Here is a 17,718-nt window from a genome sequence, read left to right on the forward strand (position 1 = left end):
GCTGAACCTCACTTTGGTGTAAAACGTATATGCATAGTCTGCAATGACAAAGCACAATACAAACTTTTAATATTGCAAATGGTTGAATAGTGGATACTGCATCAGACCACAGCATCTAAAGCCTGTATGCCAGGTTTTATTACGAGACTCTGTACATGATATGTACCTACATATGTGTATGTATGTAGGTTCAAAACATATGATGAGAAGCATTAGTGACACTATTTTCACTTTCAGCCTTCAAAGTCAGATGCCTTTTCCCTGTGAATCCTACTGTATTGACTTCAGGCTTTTTTCAGTATAGAATACCTATAAAGCTATCCCAAATATAACTGATTTGGCTTTTACCTTAGCATCACTACCTCATACACTCCTCAAAGGCAAAAGTGTAAACCTTTGGGGAAAAGGGAGGAAGTTTTCTTACTTCTGTTTTGGTTTTCAAGCACCAGCCACTTGGAGATGCTCAGGGATTTTTAAAGTTGAGGTTAATTCCAAGGAATTGAGTTACTAGGCAAGTAATATGGGTACTGAGGAAATATGTTGTATGGCTGCCAGAACTGCATATAATATATTAGGCAGCTATCTTCTCTGGGTTTGCTAGCCTGGAAGGGAGATTTCATGACAGATGCAAAGAAAAAAGAGCATTTGGGTTTGGGGGGGGAAAAAGCTCAGAAATTTTTCCTCTCTCATTTAAAATTACAGTATACTATTGCAATGACACCAAAAGCCCTGTTAATTTTACTAATTAGCTTTGTACTTTCATTCTTTTGTGGACTGGCTAGAAGAAATCAACACAAAGCCATCAGCAAACCTGCTAATTGTGTCACTGCCATACTAGACAAAAATAGAAACTCTCCCTGCAAATTCGTATTGTGAAAAGGAAACATTATTTCCAGTGCCTATTTAGCCATCATGCTTGCAGATATAGCAGGAGGAATTTGTACAAACAAGGAAATCCATTACTGGTACGAGGGAGCCTGTTCCTGATTGAAACCTGACTATGCTGCCTATCAAATCCCTGTCTCTGGGACAGGTTCACTCTACTCATTCCTGGGCTCATTAGTAATTGCAGCATCTTGACAAATTCTCATCATAGAGAGGGTTTCTCTTTTATGTTGCAAAATTACCAGTGTTCTTTGGCCACATACCATCCTGCAAAAAGAAATATGTGCACATAATAGTCACTGAGCAGTCCTGACACTACCTTGGATAAACGACGCCTCAATTATATTAACAAACATCTCCACCAAGAGAAAGATTTCACATAAAAATATGTAAATTACTTTTTATCCATTAGGAGACAAAGGAAGAAAAATGCATGCAATTAACAGAAAGCACAGCAGTAACTAGCTCTCGCCTATAGCTATCTGTTAAGAACAGCAGGAGAAATGTGTCTGTGAAGTCTTCATGTTGGCGTACATGTTCCTCTGTTTAATGAGCGCCCATGCACATCTGGTTCTCAATATCTTTAAAATAAACTTACATCTGTAATGCCTAGTACATGTTCTGAAAAAAATGACAAAAAGAATAATGGTGGTATCTATTGTCAAGGTGAAGAAGCTGAAGCTTGTTAATTGCAAACAGATTATAATTCAGACACCCTCAGTTGTAGATGAACAGAAGGAAATCATTTTGTAACTGCAGGGAAGCAGTAACTTTCTTAGTGTGCATGAGATCCCTTTGTCTTTAAGGGATTTGCAAGGTCATGCATGGCTCTGCTTCACTCAAGTGTGTGTAATGGGACAAGGCACTGTAATAAGACATTCAGACACATCTCAGGTTTTCAGGGATGAATGTTGCAATGATCATATGACTATACAGCTGTATAACATGCACATGAAGACAACTGAATTGCTAAAAGCATTCATACAGGACTCTGGAGATGTTTAAAACCATGCAGAAATAGCACGTACCATAAGAACTGACGGTTCACAGCTAAAACAGCAATATGATTCAGGTCAGAATACACCTGATCTTCTAATCAAGCCATTTAACAAAACTTGATCCAAAACTAGAAGTACTGACTTTCTACGTGAGCACAAACAATGTAGATTTGATCCAAATACAATCCTTCATGTATTACTTTTGACAGTGAACTATAAACTTCATTTTTTTTTCTTATGGACCTGAATACTCCTCAGTTTTCACCCACATCTGACCTCTCCTAAATTCACTTTTTAAATCAGAATTTGAAATTACAGTACCTACCTAACTTAGTGTCCAAGCAAAAAAAAAGTTACTTTATATCTTTAAAAGTAGTTCTTGCGTTGCAGTAATAAAACTAAACAAACTTGGTCACCAGTAGGATTCCGATGAGTAATTATATTCCATACATTTCTAATTTTTCCAGGTCTCTGGCAGTCTGACACTTGCTGTACCTATTTGTAGGCATGTTTAGGTTAAATGATCTCAAAACTCTGTGGTTTCTTAAAGGTAATTCAGGGCATGTAAAGTGACTTGGGCATTTAATCTATGCCTCTCAGTTGCTGAGCCATCTTTCTATTTCAGCTCTGGCTTTTATTTTTAGCCAATAAACCTGGCACGATTCAGTTGAAATGTGTGGAGCAAAACCACTTTACGCTCCTGGACAACACAGGCCTTTATGCCTGCATTTCCTTGATGCTTTCAAAACATAAGGCTGTATTTTTGAAGTGCATAGGAACTGCAGAAGCTCAGTGAATAAACACCAATTCGTTTTTCACTTTCAAAAAATATAAATTACAATTCTTTTATGCATACTACTAGCATAACTTTTGATGACATCAAATACTAAAAATATTTTAAAGAATGCTTGCTGCTGCAGCTACTCCTCTTACTTCCCATTGCTATATAATTTTGCAGTAATATACTACAGAAATCACCTTTTGTGCAGGTCGTGAGCTATTACTGAAATACTGACAATATATGAACAGAAAATAATGTACATTACATTGAAGGCATAAACTATTGACAAAGTTTCCTTGGCTTCCATAGACTCAGAATTGACAGTAAGAGGCACAAAGATAAGAGACATAAAGATAAATAGTGTTTTCCCAAAGTAACTCTTCTACAGGTACTGACAGTTTTGATGTTTCTTCCAAGCACTAACGTTCTTTATTTACTGTTGCATTTCATTTTATGGATTTTTTTTCCACGTTGAGTTCGAACAGAATAAACAGAAGTTTGAGTTATAGCATGTAACATGGTCAGAAAGGGACTTTATAGAATTAGATCAATTCTCATTTCTTACCCACCTGGATTCATAAAACACTCATATTGACTCTCTAGTACTATAATCTTTGTGTTTGGTTGCTCATGTTTCACAATCCATTACAAGCTAAAGGAAGAGCTTTTTATGAGAAAACTGGAAGTCATGGGACTTTGATAATGCTACTCTCTCTTCTGCATGGTTTTTTTCTGAAGCATTTTAAGGAAGTTCTCAATCTCATTTCTGTTCTGTATACATGTATTAAAACCCTTCAATGAAATCCAATAAATCTATGATTTCACAGTCAGGGAAGTCAACAGAAATACATTTCTCCGGTTAGCTCAATAACAAAAAAAATATATTTCCAAAGACAGCATGAAAAAATTGGACAAATTGTAGATGTGAGGTAAGTGAAATGGAAAAGAAGTGAATAGGTGCAAGGAATCCTACTCTACCCACTTCTAGACAGCTCCAAAGGGTTTCTTGTAAGAGTTCAATGCGCTTCCTTTCCCCTGAGGGGTACAGCAAAGGAACAGTTGGTAGAACTGATGCAATATTGTCATCTAGATGGAACCGACAGACACATCAACCGACTATTCTGGTGCAGGAGAAGATAATAGATCCAGGATGCTTCTTAACAACAAATTATTGCTTAAATAGTTTTATGATGTTGAAATACGGTGTTAGGAAATGTCCTTACAGATCTCTTTATAGTTGTACATCTTAGATTCTTAGAATAATTTGCTAACTGTCTTTACCCTCCTTTACTTTTCTGAGGAACCTTAAACAATAGTGGCTTGGAATACAGTTTAAAAGATGCAATTTCTCACGTCTTCTGCTACTACAGGCAAAAATGAAGCTGCTTGGATTACTTCCAGTCTGGCTCTCAATATGTATGAAGGAAGAAATAATAGTGCCTGTGATTTAATAAAAATGATTATCTGTAATGAAAAGCTGTGACCCCTCTGTAATTTATCTAAATGAGATCTGCACAATAAAAAGGAATTTTTTTTCCTTCTTAGCTTTGACATGCTGGCTGAGAGCATCGTCTTTCCAAGTGAGATACTGAGATAAGCCCAAAAGCTATAGACTGAGTGTTACTGAGCACGAAGATGCAACTTGAATTCTGACTTCATTCTCTATGTAAAACTCAATATACATTCCAGTGGGAGTGGGATTAGCCCCTAACTATGAAGAAAGCTCGTATATAATGTATCTAGCAGCAAAATAAATAAGCCAATCAACAAAGTCATGGGAGTTGGGCACATAAATCATGTGGGCATTTGAGATGCTGGAAACATTTTTTTTCATTCCCACAAAAATATTTAGGATTACAATAGTAGCGTCAATGCAGATTGGATCAAAGAATTAAAATTCCAGCTTCTGTGAACCAAAAAAAGGAAATTTCTATTATGGGGCAAAAGGAGTGCATCTTTCAATCATTTTGACACTACTACAGTGCTCTTCTATGTATCCAGTAAATTAAAATTTGTGTGACCCTACTATTATGTTTTGCAATAACAGGACTCTTTTGATCCAAATATATTTAGTTAAGGAAATCTAAGCTTTATAAAGAAAAACAGCTGAAGACAATTTCATACTGTTAAGAACCAAAAAATAAAGTGAAGAACACTTTCTGTTCTGGACATTTTAATTTATATTGGTACCAAAAAAGGACTCTCTCTCATGAACAGCATGCATCAGAAGGATGGTATGCATTTACCCGAGTATAGCTATAGTGATGCAGATTTCCATGTAATGATGTTACTAACAATTTAACTGTTACTAACCTATGTCTTCATTGGCAGCCAGGGAATTGTATTGCCTTTGAATTTCCTGCTATATCTCAATTTCTTGTCTCCTAAAATAGCTGGACTTGATATGAGAAAGAACTAGATGGGAATCTGTGCCCTTACTTGCTCAAGTTACTGGCATTTCATGGAAAAGTCCTGCTGTGAATTATGGTCTGGGACTAGTTCTTGTTTAAAACACACAAATAACACTGACTAAAGAATGGGCTAACAAACCATTTTCTTCATGCTTCTTCTTTCTAGCTTACTCCTCATGTTGTGCTAGAGTTGACTCAAAATGATTTTTCACAAGATGCCTGAGCCAATCCAATGATTTATTTAATTCAGTTTGTGTGTTATGGCTCTGAAAAGGTGACTTTCTTAGTCATTTTAAAATTACTACCTTTATATAAAAGTACTAAGGAACTGACTAGAAAGCAGCATGCTATTATATTTGGGTTAAAACCATCCTATTGAAATTATTAGAGATTTTTTTTCCAGAATATTAAGCACTAAAAAAACGCATAAATATTTTTAAATTTTGGGGGCAATTTCTATAGAAATACATTACACCTTCTTAAAGTAGCGTAGATTACATCTTTCAAATTATCGAAGATTTAAACACCCTAAGCCTTGTCACAGTTGGAGAGCTCATTAACTATTGGTGAACAAGTGTCTTTTCTATCTTGATTCATCAGCTCCTGAGGTATTTCTAGACAAGCAGAATCCCCCAGTTTTCTAGCAGAGTTAAGACCCCCATTATTCCTTTATCATCAGTTTGTGTTTTGCTCAATGTCTCACTAGAGCAGTAAGTATTACATATTACATTTTCTATTCGCACCAATATTAAGATTCATAGCTTTTTAAATCTAACACTGACTGCCTTCACCTCCAACAAATTAGTAACTTTATATTAAACTCACATAACCATAGCAATGAAAATTAAAGGGAAGATTGTATTCTTCTGTGCTGGTACAGCTACTTAGGCTGTCAGTAAGTTACATGAAGGGAACTTCCAGCAGTTGGCTCAAAAAATGTTGCATGTGTCAATATTTAAAATGAAAAAAAAAAATGAAAATAAATATTATGAGTTCTTACTGAATGCAGGAGCGAGAAGATTTTGATTTATAACCTATTTCCTTTGGTAGACAATAGATGCTTGTGTGCTTAAGAAAAGAACCAAGATATCTGAAAAACAAATGGAAATAAACTGCATCCACACGTCAAGCCTAGAGCTGTATCTATTATTTTCACAGCTAGTCTCAATAAGTGGCAATCCTCATCTCCTAGGCACTGATTCACACATCATAACAGCTCGCACTAGGCTACTGCATTATAAAAATGTGGCTGTTATCCAAGAATCAGTGCATTGCTAGATACATGAATGACATAAATGTATTTAACGACACATTGCCTAAAAGCAAATTAGCTTTTTCAATATTTGTATATCAATGAAACTACAGAAAGTGAAAAGAAAATTGTACATGCCATAAAACCAAGTATGAATTTAACACTGGGATTAAATTAAGGGAAAAGAGTGGGCAAATCTATAGTCATACAACCCTCTTGACAGACAGAAAGAAAATTCTGTCCAAACTGAGTCTTAGCCTTTTAATGGAGAAAATCTTGCTCTCACAAACCCTGGGGGTCTCTAATCACTGACACTGGGCCCAGCCCAAGTAACTACAGCTGGCAAGGGGGTTCTATGCTGCTGCTGCTGCTGGATGTTTTTGAGAAAGGTAGAAAAAGAAGGAAGAAATTCCTTCAGGAAGAGAATGCTAGAAACAACCAGTGCTAAACCTCTTCATTGTCATCCTTCCTATCAGCCTGCTCAGTTGGCAGCAAGCCTGTGCCCCTCAACCACAGCTAGCCCCCAAAATTGCCACCGGTACACAGGGTGCAAACCCAGATCAATTTTTCCCCACAAAATCTCCACAGCTATTTGAAAGCACTATAGGATATCGTGGGTCATAGGAAGAAACTAGAGTAATTTCTTGAAGTTTGGGAAAAGGCGTAGGCTACATATTCTAAAAATGAATACAATTTAAAGCACTGGTAAGACCCACTATGCTGTAATATGGGAAATCCTCACACTCTATTGCACTTGATTCCAAGTGTGGCTTCTTCTTTATGTGAATTTGTCCTGTCTACACACAATTGTATTGTCAAACCAAACATTCAGACAGTTCTCAGGTTTGGGGGTTTTGTTGAGGTTTTTTGCTTTTGTTTTTTTTGGCTGGGTTTCTCCCCCCACCCCTGCCTCCAGATATGAATCCTGAAAAGAATATCAAGCACAAAATGCAGTTTGGTCTACAGAGTCATGACAAAGCAAATTTGCTAAATAGGTAAAAACATCACCCACACAATAATATTACTTATAATGATGAAGGTAGTAAATAAATAAGCAGTGCAATTTGCTGGTTTCCTCTGAGTGCAATATATGAAGCCATAACTGTTTTGCTAAACTAACTGTGTCCTCCTAGAAAGATTTCCAATATCAATTACAGCGCTGATTGCATTGCTACTAAATAGATTTCCCTGTCATGTTTCCTTGATTATATGTAAATATTTCCTAAATTAGACATGTTTCAAGCTCCATTTAAAATGTAGTACAATTGGAAAGTGTGTCAAAATTATGCAAGGTAGAACACAACTAGAAGGACTATCAGACTGAGATTTATAGCTTTTAGTTTGAAATGAAAGGAAAAGAATTCCTTGTAGATAATGTAATTTATCAATATACTATTAAGATACTTTGGTTTTATGTTATGGAAAGTATGCCAGCTTCTCTAGGCTATTAAAAAAAAACCCCTGAAGTTTAGCTCACATAAGTCCCTAAAGCCTCTGACATTGTTCCAACAACAAATTCAGAATTTAAAAGTGTGATGTGCAACAAGATCTCTTTCCATTAGTATGATAAATTAAGCCATCAGGTGATGAGAAGTTCATATGTAAAATAATGACACGTGGAGGAATGTATTAATAACTCTCTGAAGTTTTTCATTGCTCACTTCAAAATTCCTGGATTTTTTTTAAAGATGTAAAGCTCCTTACCTTCTGATCTTGATATATTTTATTGTGTTAGAATTCTGCCATAGTCATCTTTTCTCTGAGTTCTGAAAGTCTCCAGAGAAATGCTAGGAGAGTATTAGAGAATACTGGATCAACTGTTAGCAGCTCAAAATTGAGATGGTTTTACTTTAAGAACACAGAAGAAACTAAGAAGCCTTTAGTTAATGTAAGATTTCTTTCTTCTTATTTCTGTGAAAATATGCTTTATATCTATCTCTATATATATTTCCTCAGAATTTATTGGTAAGTCACATATTTTCTGTTGACTTTATTCAGGTTTGTCTGGTATTATGAAAACTTCTCAGAATGTTATTGCTTCCTCAAAATAAGAAAGTTAGGGAAACTTAAATTAATTGGTTTTCCCCACACTATTTTCACCTCAAGGGTTTGGAAGATAAGGATGCACTAAGAAGTTTACTTAAACTTTAATACCTTCTTTAAACATTTACACCTTATGCCATAGAAAATATAAATCAGAGTTTTAACACAGCATAGTCTCCAAGTCAGCCATTTAAATATGTTGAGCAAGCAGAAAACATATCAGGCTTGGGAGAAATTCTTGATGTTATTTAATGAAAATCCCAAATGAAATTCACCTTTAGAGTAATACCACAAAAATGATAAAAATAATTTATGAATACTGATAGTTTTCTCAATGAAGACTGACACTTTTAGAAATCCTTCTTAGATATGGTAGGACTGCACTCAAACAAAGGAAATAAAATTAACTGTACAGCCTTTGCCAGTCACCTGACCTGTGTTTTCCTGTTTAACATCTATGTTGCATTCTATACAACTAGCCAAGTTTCTTCTAATCAAATGGGAGATGATTTATAAATAAATTTTGAAAGGGACTAATTAAACTCTGAATTAAATTCCATCTTCTCGAAATGCTCAAATTTTATTGAGACAATCTGAAATATGATGGACAATAGAGTTAAGGTCTGGGTTTTTATGGTATACTTTTTTTTATTCTTCAATGGGCCAGGAAATAAACTATGAATACATACATGAGTCTGTACACATGCACTTCAAAAAAAAATCGCTGGATCTTTCTTGTTTAATCCAAAACTGACAGAAGACTGAAAACAATGCCATAACAGTCATGCCTCAACTGTTCAGCTTCCTGACAGAATTGCTAAAAGCCAATGAATTCAGTCCTTCCATTGACTCAGAGGTTTTGGATTAGGAAATGACAGCACCAGCAGGAGGACAAAAGATCTGCTTAGTCTGAACACTGAGCTTGTTCAGGGCACAAAAGGCAGACAAGGGCATGGCTGCTTCCAATAAGAGGGAACAGAAGTCACTGAGAAAAAAAACCCCTCTTTGGTCCTGTAACCCCTTAAAGAGGACACTCATGTCAGATGCCATTGCTAAGTGCTCCAGTAGAAGACACACTGCTCCAAACCAGTCAGAAGAGGGGTGAGGTCACCCTGACTCTCTGGGAATGCTGTATGCACCACACTGATGATTTTTCTTTCCCGCTTTCACTGTTTTGTGCTGTATATTCAACCACATATTCTGCCTCAGACAGGCTGCAAATGAGCAATGCACCGTGCTTCATAGCTGCATATAACTCCTGCAGGTAATTAGACTTCTCCATAATATGCCTTGCTTTTTACTTAACAGACCTGACACACTGAAACTTCATTTCTAGAAATGTCACCTGACACCTAGAGGGTACACTTCAAAAATTATATCTCATCAGACTCAGTGAATTAGCATTTATAGTGATAAAATGCCTTTTCGGAGTGTTTGCTACAGCCTAAATAGCTTTTTTCACAGATACCTTTGTAATAAAAACCTATGTAACCTACCTAAGGGTGCCAGGTGCACCTAAATATTGTGCGGTTTGGGCATAATTAAGCCCCCTGTTGCTACCCTACTGCTCCTTGCCGTCAGCAGCTGCTTGTTTTCTTTCTGTAATAGAACCACACACGCTGATGGCTCCAGGAGCAAAGAGCTCTTTGACAGAACATCTTATGACTGTAGATCTCATCACTGACTTTTTATTTGAAAAATGCAAAAATGTTAAATCCCACCTGTGAGAGAAAGCTCAGGCAGAACAGCACTTCATGAAAATTAGGATGATCAGAAAACGCTGGCACAGACTTACAATCCAAGGCATCAATAAATACTCAACCACTGGCATTATTGAAAGTTTTCAGTTCTACAAAAAGCATAGGAAACAACAAAAATTTTCTAATCCAGACCATAAGTGGCAACCGTTTCAGCTATCCCTCTGGTAAAAAGACATCTCTTTTCTATTTAAAGATCAATATGGAAACCTTTATGGAATGTCAAAATATTATAAAGTTGTATAAAAATCAATCTCACACTGCTCATTTGAAGTTTCAGTTTCATTACCCTATTTATTAATAAGAGTTCACATTTTTAGAAATTCCCCATTCACACTTTTTTGAATTACTAGCTTTGGAACATCTCAGTTTCTCCAGAGAAGCAGTCTAAGATCACATGGACCAGGAATTTCACTAGAGGTGAAACCACGTTTCTTCCTTTCTACAGCCTCTTTTGGAGTTTCTAACGTTCTCCCTGCTCATGATCAAGAGCTGAAGGATTAGCAAAATTGCTCACTGCTGGATTGCAAGGTTTTGTCTTAAGGACATAGCATCAGTTAATTTCATGATAAAACGCCTTTCAAAGCAGGAATTCATTTTATGCTTTAGCAGAGAATACAAAAGCACAGCCCTTCACATTGTAGAAACCTACCAGAACTATTGATTTTTTTTTTTTTTTTTTGCCAGACTTCAGGATTTTACCAGATAACTGTTCCTTAAATTCAAAATATAGACAAGTGCATAATTCCTTAAAACCTGCTTGTCCAAAGTCTAGCTGAACTTGCATCTTTGCCTCTCACTCTCAATAAACTACATCTAATTTGTATTTGCAGGTGTGACAGGGGAAGATATGCTACTATCACCTTACCTTAATTTGGCTCTTCCATTTCCCCTCAATAAGAATTTTTTGAACTCCACTTCCCATATACCATTTACACCCATCTTGGTTAATAAACTATGAGATGTTATTGTCAAACCACAAATTAATGAACATTCCCCCTTGAATATTCCCTGTAGTCTTTAGATGTTTCAAATGAGCTTAAAAGAATGCCACAGTCTTACTGCGCCTCAATTCCTCATTACCAAAACAGAGCAATTTCTGCTTTCTATCTCATTCTCAGATCTTGTGAAATTTCTACAAGGATAAGTCATTGAAAATTTTTAAACATTTGGGAAAACTAGCAATGGGCCATATAGCATAGTCATAAGTGATCCAGCAAAGTATCTTGGAAAGATAAGCTTTTCTTCCTGGTGGAATTTTCAAACAAGCTTTATATTTTAATTATGCACCTGACCATCTACTGGGATATGCAGGAGTTTAAGCCTCAGAGTCAGGGTGTGCTAATAATAACAAAAAAAAAAATCGTGAAAGAGCGTGACACAGCTACAATGCCATCAGGCGGTGACAGAGTATAAGAAATTTTGACCATGTCAGTGAGTATATCTGCATAAGCTAATAATACACTAGGGACAGGTAAGTGGATCTTTGTCATACACAGTTTTGGAATATCACATTCTCTTTTGGATGCAAGGGGAGGGCGGGGAGGGAAGGGGCAGAATATACTTTTTCTACTTTCACTACCTGACAGTTTCGTTCAACATTTCCATGAGTTACTTCTTTCTTAGAAACAGAAAATGTTAATACTAATAGTCAAAGGCAGGAAATACACTTTTCTCAAATTCATCAGTCAGGAGTACAAAAAGAAGCTCTGACATGCCAAAAGTGAATGAATAAGAGCTTAATTATTCTAACCACAGAAAGACAAGGTCTCATTACCAGTCTAAAAGGTACTTTTACATTCTACACTCATGCTCCTGAATGGATCTATTGCTAATCGACCAAGTACAGACATAGAGGGTAACGGACTGTAAAATAAGGGCATGTACATTTCTGACCATGCTCTGCAATAAAGTTATCAGTTTTATTTACTGAGAAGATAAGGAGGGAGTTAAGGAACTTAGACGAAGAAATAATTTTACTGCAGAATTCTGGTAACATTAACGATACAAAAGCTACACAGTCAGGAAGCAGTGCCATTTCGATAACAATGATAATGGCACAGTGACAGATGAAATACTCTGGGACACAGCCAAAATGCTAAGAAACAAGATAATAAATAAATGTCACATCTAAGGCAGCAAGCAATATCTTTCTCAGACCCATGCACGCAAGACCCTGCATTGCCTAACCATAACTTGACCACTAGCCCCAACTCTAGCTTTGTTATAAAGAGAAGACCCATCCTCAAAAAAAAATCCCCAAAACCAAAACAAACAAAAAAACCCCACAACCAAAACAAAATAAACAAAAAAAAACCAAACAGAAAACCCATTTGACATCAGCCCTTGTTAATACCAGACCTCTTCATAAATCACAGCCTTTTTGGAAAACTGGATCTTCCAGTTTTCACCTGAAAACTTGATGCTTCGGTTCCCAACAGTTAAGCCTAACTGCAGTCCTCACCTTAGTCTCAACATGAAAGAGGGGACCTGTCTGTACAAGAAAAGCCAATAAATGTCACTGGCCCTCAATAACTCCAGTCTTTTCTTACCACCCAGTGCTTCTACAGGTCCCAGTTTTTAACCTATTTGAAATGCTAACTCTTACTGTAACCTTAACCTTGGCTTTAGCTTGAAGGAGGAAACCCATACATATGTGAAAGTAAACCACAGGATATAGGCCTGTTAATACCAGTTTTCCCTTTCTCTCAGTTGGATCTGTAGCTTCCAGACATCCAGGGGACCTAAGGCTGTGTATTTTGGGGAAAGACAGATAGCATGATATTCTTATTTACAACAGTTTCTCTGTTCCCACCATATAGATAGGCAGTGGAAGTGTGGAGGCCTCTTGGCCATCCAAGGATCACTAGGATGAAGCTGAGGGCTACACCACGAGCTTTATGTCCCTCTTGGCCCTTTGCTGTCTGTGAGACTTCTGTTGCTGGCTTCTCTACTCATCTGTACTATCTAAATTAATTCGGTATTCTGATTCAATTTTCATTAGCCTTGACAACAAGATTCCTTGTTGGCATCTCTGAGACAGGCAATGTTTATCACTCCCTTTATGTCACTTTCTGGAATTCTTTCTTTCTTTGGACTTTTAAAACACATGGTTCCTCATGTTTGTCACACTTAAATTGTCACTGTAGTATTAACTTTAGGTCAGCAAGACAATAATTAATTATGTTAAAAATAATATGCATCTCACTGATGTAAATAGAAGAAACTGAAATAACAAATAAAGCTAACAAGGAGTGACAGCGTAGAATATTTCTGTGTCTAAACAAACAGATGGCTTCTGAACAGGAGTACACTATTGACTCTCCTCAAGCAAGTATTGAGAAATTTATTAGGCAAGGAAATTAGGGAGATTTAAAAAACAACGGAAAAATGGCATGTCATTGTTCTGAACAGAAGCGTTTTCTTGAGTGAAAAAAAGAAGCAATTTTTTTTAATGCATGGAAAATATGGGATGTAGTAGGATTTACTTATACACTGAATAATGTAGCTGTCTTCTCTGTTTTTATGTAGTTTGTACATCTGTTTTCTCGTAGACATCTGGACTCACATCTTGAAGCAGACAGCTAACTGACAAAAGAGATGTGCTATTATTTCTTGATTGTAGATATTGTCACAAAAATGACACCAAGCTGGAAGAAGTACATGTTTTTACAGACTAAAAATGTTACCTAGGACCACTTTCTTCCACAATTATAGTTTATCATTGCTTTCTTACAGCACTCTGGTGAGAAGGATGCCAATAAGTGAAAGCAAAGGAGAAGTCTAATAGACCAAGGAAACTTTCTGAAGGTTGTTCCCTTCAGTCTTTTACATCCAGCAGTTCCTCTCTGTCTTCTGAAGTGCATGGCAGAGTAAAGAAGCAAAGAAATGAACTCATCAGAAATACCTCCTAGAAAATAAACATCACACGCCTGAAAGGAGCCCTAAAAGAAGACGCTATGTACATTACAGTCTTGCAAGTACCAATCTTTAACACATACCTAGGCTGCAACTGCTGCCCAGCTATTGCAGCTCTGCCTTCCCTCCAAACACACAGCTGGAATGGGTGCTAACCCTCCACCAAACAACGTAAAGAGTATGGCATTATTAAGGTGAAAAAGAGGACACTTTCTCCTAGACATGCAGCTGCTGCTTCTGATGCTGCAGCGCAGATGCTGATAGAGTTTGACAGAAGCGGTAAGTAATAGCCAAAGTAAGTTCAGAGCAGGGAACTCCAGCACAGGGGTGATCTCTCCAAAGCAGTTATCCCACAACCCCCCATCAGGCAACAATTAGCAAGCCAGAATGACTGAAGAGAGAACTCAAAAACCAGCTACAGCTACTAAATTATGCAGAATCTGGCTAAAAAAACCCCACACATAGACAAACACACAAAAAAAGGGTTTCCAATTTTTGTTTTAGTAGGGTGTATGGAAATGGAAACGGCTAGACTTGCAAGATAAGCCAAATGCCCTTATAACATCAGAACAGAGCACTGGACAGCCTGTCTGGCCTATTCCAATCCTTGCTGTAAAATCTGCTGTACAGCTACTGCAGAACAGGACCCCATTATCTTCTTTCCTCCCATTTGTTTTGGCCTTTCTAGATAAATGAGGAAATGCAAAGGTTTGATTTAACACAAAATTATTTCTTTTTCTTTTTTTTTTTCCTGAAAAATTAAAAAAAAAAAAAAAGGTTTGGTCTGGACAAGAAAAACCCCCCAAAACAACAACAACAACGCAACACTGGCCACACCACTGATCTTGACATACAGATTCAGAAGCCTTCACCCAGTCCTGAGCAGTTCTTTGGATCAATGGCTCCTTAAGCAGGTCTCTGGACAGATAACAAAATCTACAGCCAAAGACTTTGCTGTTAAGGAAACTAGCATAGCTTAATTGAAGTCACTGACATACATTAGTGCAGACCACCTGAGAATTTGGCCTCTAACATTATTGTTTTGCATCACCTTCATGTTATAAATCCTCTACCAGTTTTAATTAATTTGTCCTCTCTAGGCTCACTGGCTCAAAGCTCTTTATTTAAAGAGCAGGAATAGGGACTCAAAGAGGAGGCAGATTTTTTTACTCCAAGCTCAGCCAGCTTTAACAATTCTAGCTAAAGGAGAGTTCCAGGGCACTGCGTATTCTCAATATTGTTGTGTGTTTGGTTTTACTATCAGGATTCTGTAGCAGATTGTGTTTCATATGAGTATTCTGATGCCTTATCTCAAGCCTTGGTTTGACCGAATTTTCAGTCTCTTTGCAGCAAGCATGGCAGGGGGAAAAAAAAGCTCAAAACATAAGTTCCAATCTGATCGAAACGCTCTGTGCAGAACTCTGTTTGAAATCACATAAAGAAAGAAAGGACTGTACAACTGTCCTCTGCAGAGTAGTAGTACTCATTCTGAATGGTGTATTATACAATCCATACTGCATCGATAGTCTTCACTTCAGTGCTGACCTAGGCTCTCACTCAGGCAACCTCTAACTCCTCTCCCATCCAGGCACAAAACCCTCTTAACTGAACACAGAGGGCATTTTCTGTCAGGTTAATCTAAGTGGTCTGGGGATATAAATGAAAACCAGAGTGCTGCTTTCATTCCAGGGAGTAGCTTAGAGAGGTTTTCTCAGTGCAAATACTTATCATGTGCCTTCCCTATAATTCATCACATGTTCAGAGGCCAAACAAATTATCCTATAATCCAGTGGGAAAGGATCAAAGCTGATTCTTTCTGCCTTATTGCATTTGCTTCCAGAAGTCAGAGAAGATATATCTGTGCTAAGAGTACAGAGCAAATGATCACACAATAACTCCAATATAGCTTTGAAGCAGGCGTAATCACAGCAGAGCTAAGTTAACCTGGATGCTGATTTCTTTTTCAAGGGAGATCATTTTGAGCAGTGAGTAGTAGGGAGCCCTGCTTCCCACGTGGATTGCCAGAGCAGCAGGAGAGTGCTCTGGGGCAGTGCTGAAAACCCTCTGCTGTATTCATAGTTCTGCTGTTCAAGTTTTAAACTGGGCAGACTGCATAAGAAAAGCTCCCTAACTCATATGGGGTGCAAACCCTTCTCTGTGGTGTGAAAATGTGTGTGTGTGTGGGGGGGGGGTGATGAAATTAACTTCTGAGGTATCACTAATTAGTGGAGCAAGACTTGTGCAAGATCTGCCCATAGACATTTTTGTTACCAAGATGACTACAGAACAGTTGCTGACAGATTCTCTGGTGTAGCTGAACTAAATTGTTAAAATATAGACATATTGAACTATATTTTATAACTTTTTTAATACTACTTGCACACTGTATCATTTCATAAGCAGAAAGTAGAGTCACATTTTTAAATTCATGTCATTTTCTAACTCCTTTGTTATCTGTCTAGAAGTTTAGCCAGAGAAACAGAAAACAACAAGAACAGTGGTAGTACTGTAATGGCCCTGCCTCACGGCTGGGATGCTGTTATGATAAATCTTAACCAAACAAGATGAGCTAACTCTAAGCAGCTTAGATCTCTATCTGTCTAGCTGTTAAATTTCTCCTATTCATAGATCAGAACTTGTGCAAATTCTGGAGCATAAAAGATTTAACAGTTAAGGCAGGAGAACCAAGTTAATTCCACAGCCGTTCTCATATGTTTCACTTAGCGATAAAACAAGCTTTCTCTATGATTTTTTCCAGTTCCGTAATATATATTTTCTTTTCAATCCAATCAGTCTTCAGCTGTGGTAGAAAACAAGAAAATGAGCCCTCAGGACACTGCAAGAATTGTAAAGGTGTGATATGATTTTTAATTGCAGGCAGCTTTTATTTGGAACATTTTCTGCCATTTGGAAAAAGTACTGCAGAAAGAGAAAGGCCTGTGGATCTCATCAATCCTAAAACACTCTTATTTACAGGTAGCACAGACTGCACAGTCAGGCTTCGCTTGAGGTACTACGGAAAAGTGGAAATCTAACATTTTTAAACTGGGGATTCATATCCATTCGAACAAGGACAATATAAGCATGCACTACTGAAAAATGTAGACGTAAGCATTCAGCCCTCTCACCTTTTAATTTGCTAAAAAGGTAATTAGCAAAGACAATTATGAGACAAAGGCAATTTATTTTATGGATAATTGCATGCATTTCTAGTATGAGTAGATTTAGAATGGTTCACAAAAGTATTAAAGCCATACATCTCATAAGCTTATTTCCTGACTATTCAAGGTTTCTTTTCCCACTCAGTAGTCTCAGCTTTGCCAAATGATATCCAGTGGAAATTTGTACCCATCCTTTGGGCACCATGGCATAGCAGTTACAAAAGCCAGAGGAAATTATCTAAACCTCCATATTACATTATACTGCATGAGATGTAAGCAGTAACACAGTTCAGCACATAGTGCATTAACTCAGTCATCTATTGCAATGGCAGCTTTCCCTATCACTTAAAAGGAACATGTCACATGAAACAAGATACCTCCTTCAGAGTTTGTACCATTTAGAAAAGTTTTAAACTTATTGCATGGCCAAAACAGTACTGAGAACACATTAATGCTCTAGCTTTTGCTGAACAGCATTTGCAGAGCACGAAGGCCACCTCTGTTTCTCACTC

Source organism: Ciconia boyciana, chromosome 15 (assembly GCF_034638445.1).
Source record: "Ciconia boyciana chromosome 15, ASM3463844v1, whole genome shotgun sequence".
NCBI classification, from domain to species: Eukaryota; Metazoa; Chordata; class Aves; order Ciconiiformes; family Ciconiidae; genus Ciconia; species Ciconia boyciana.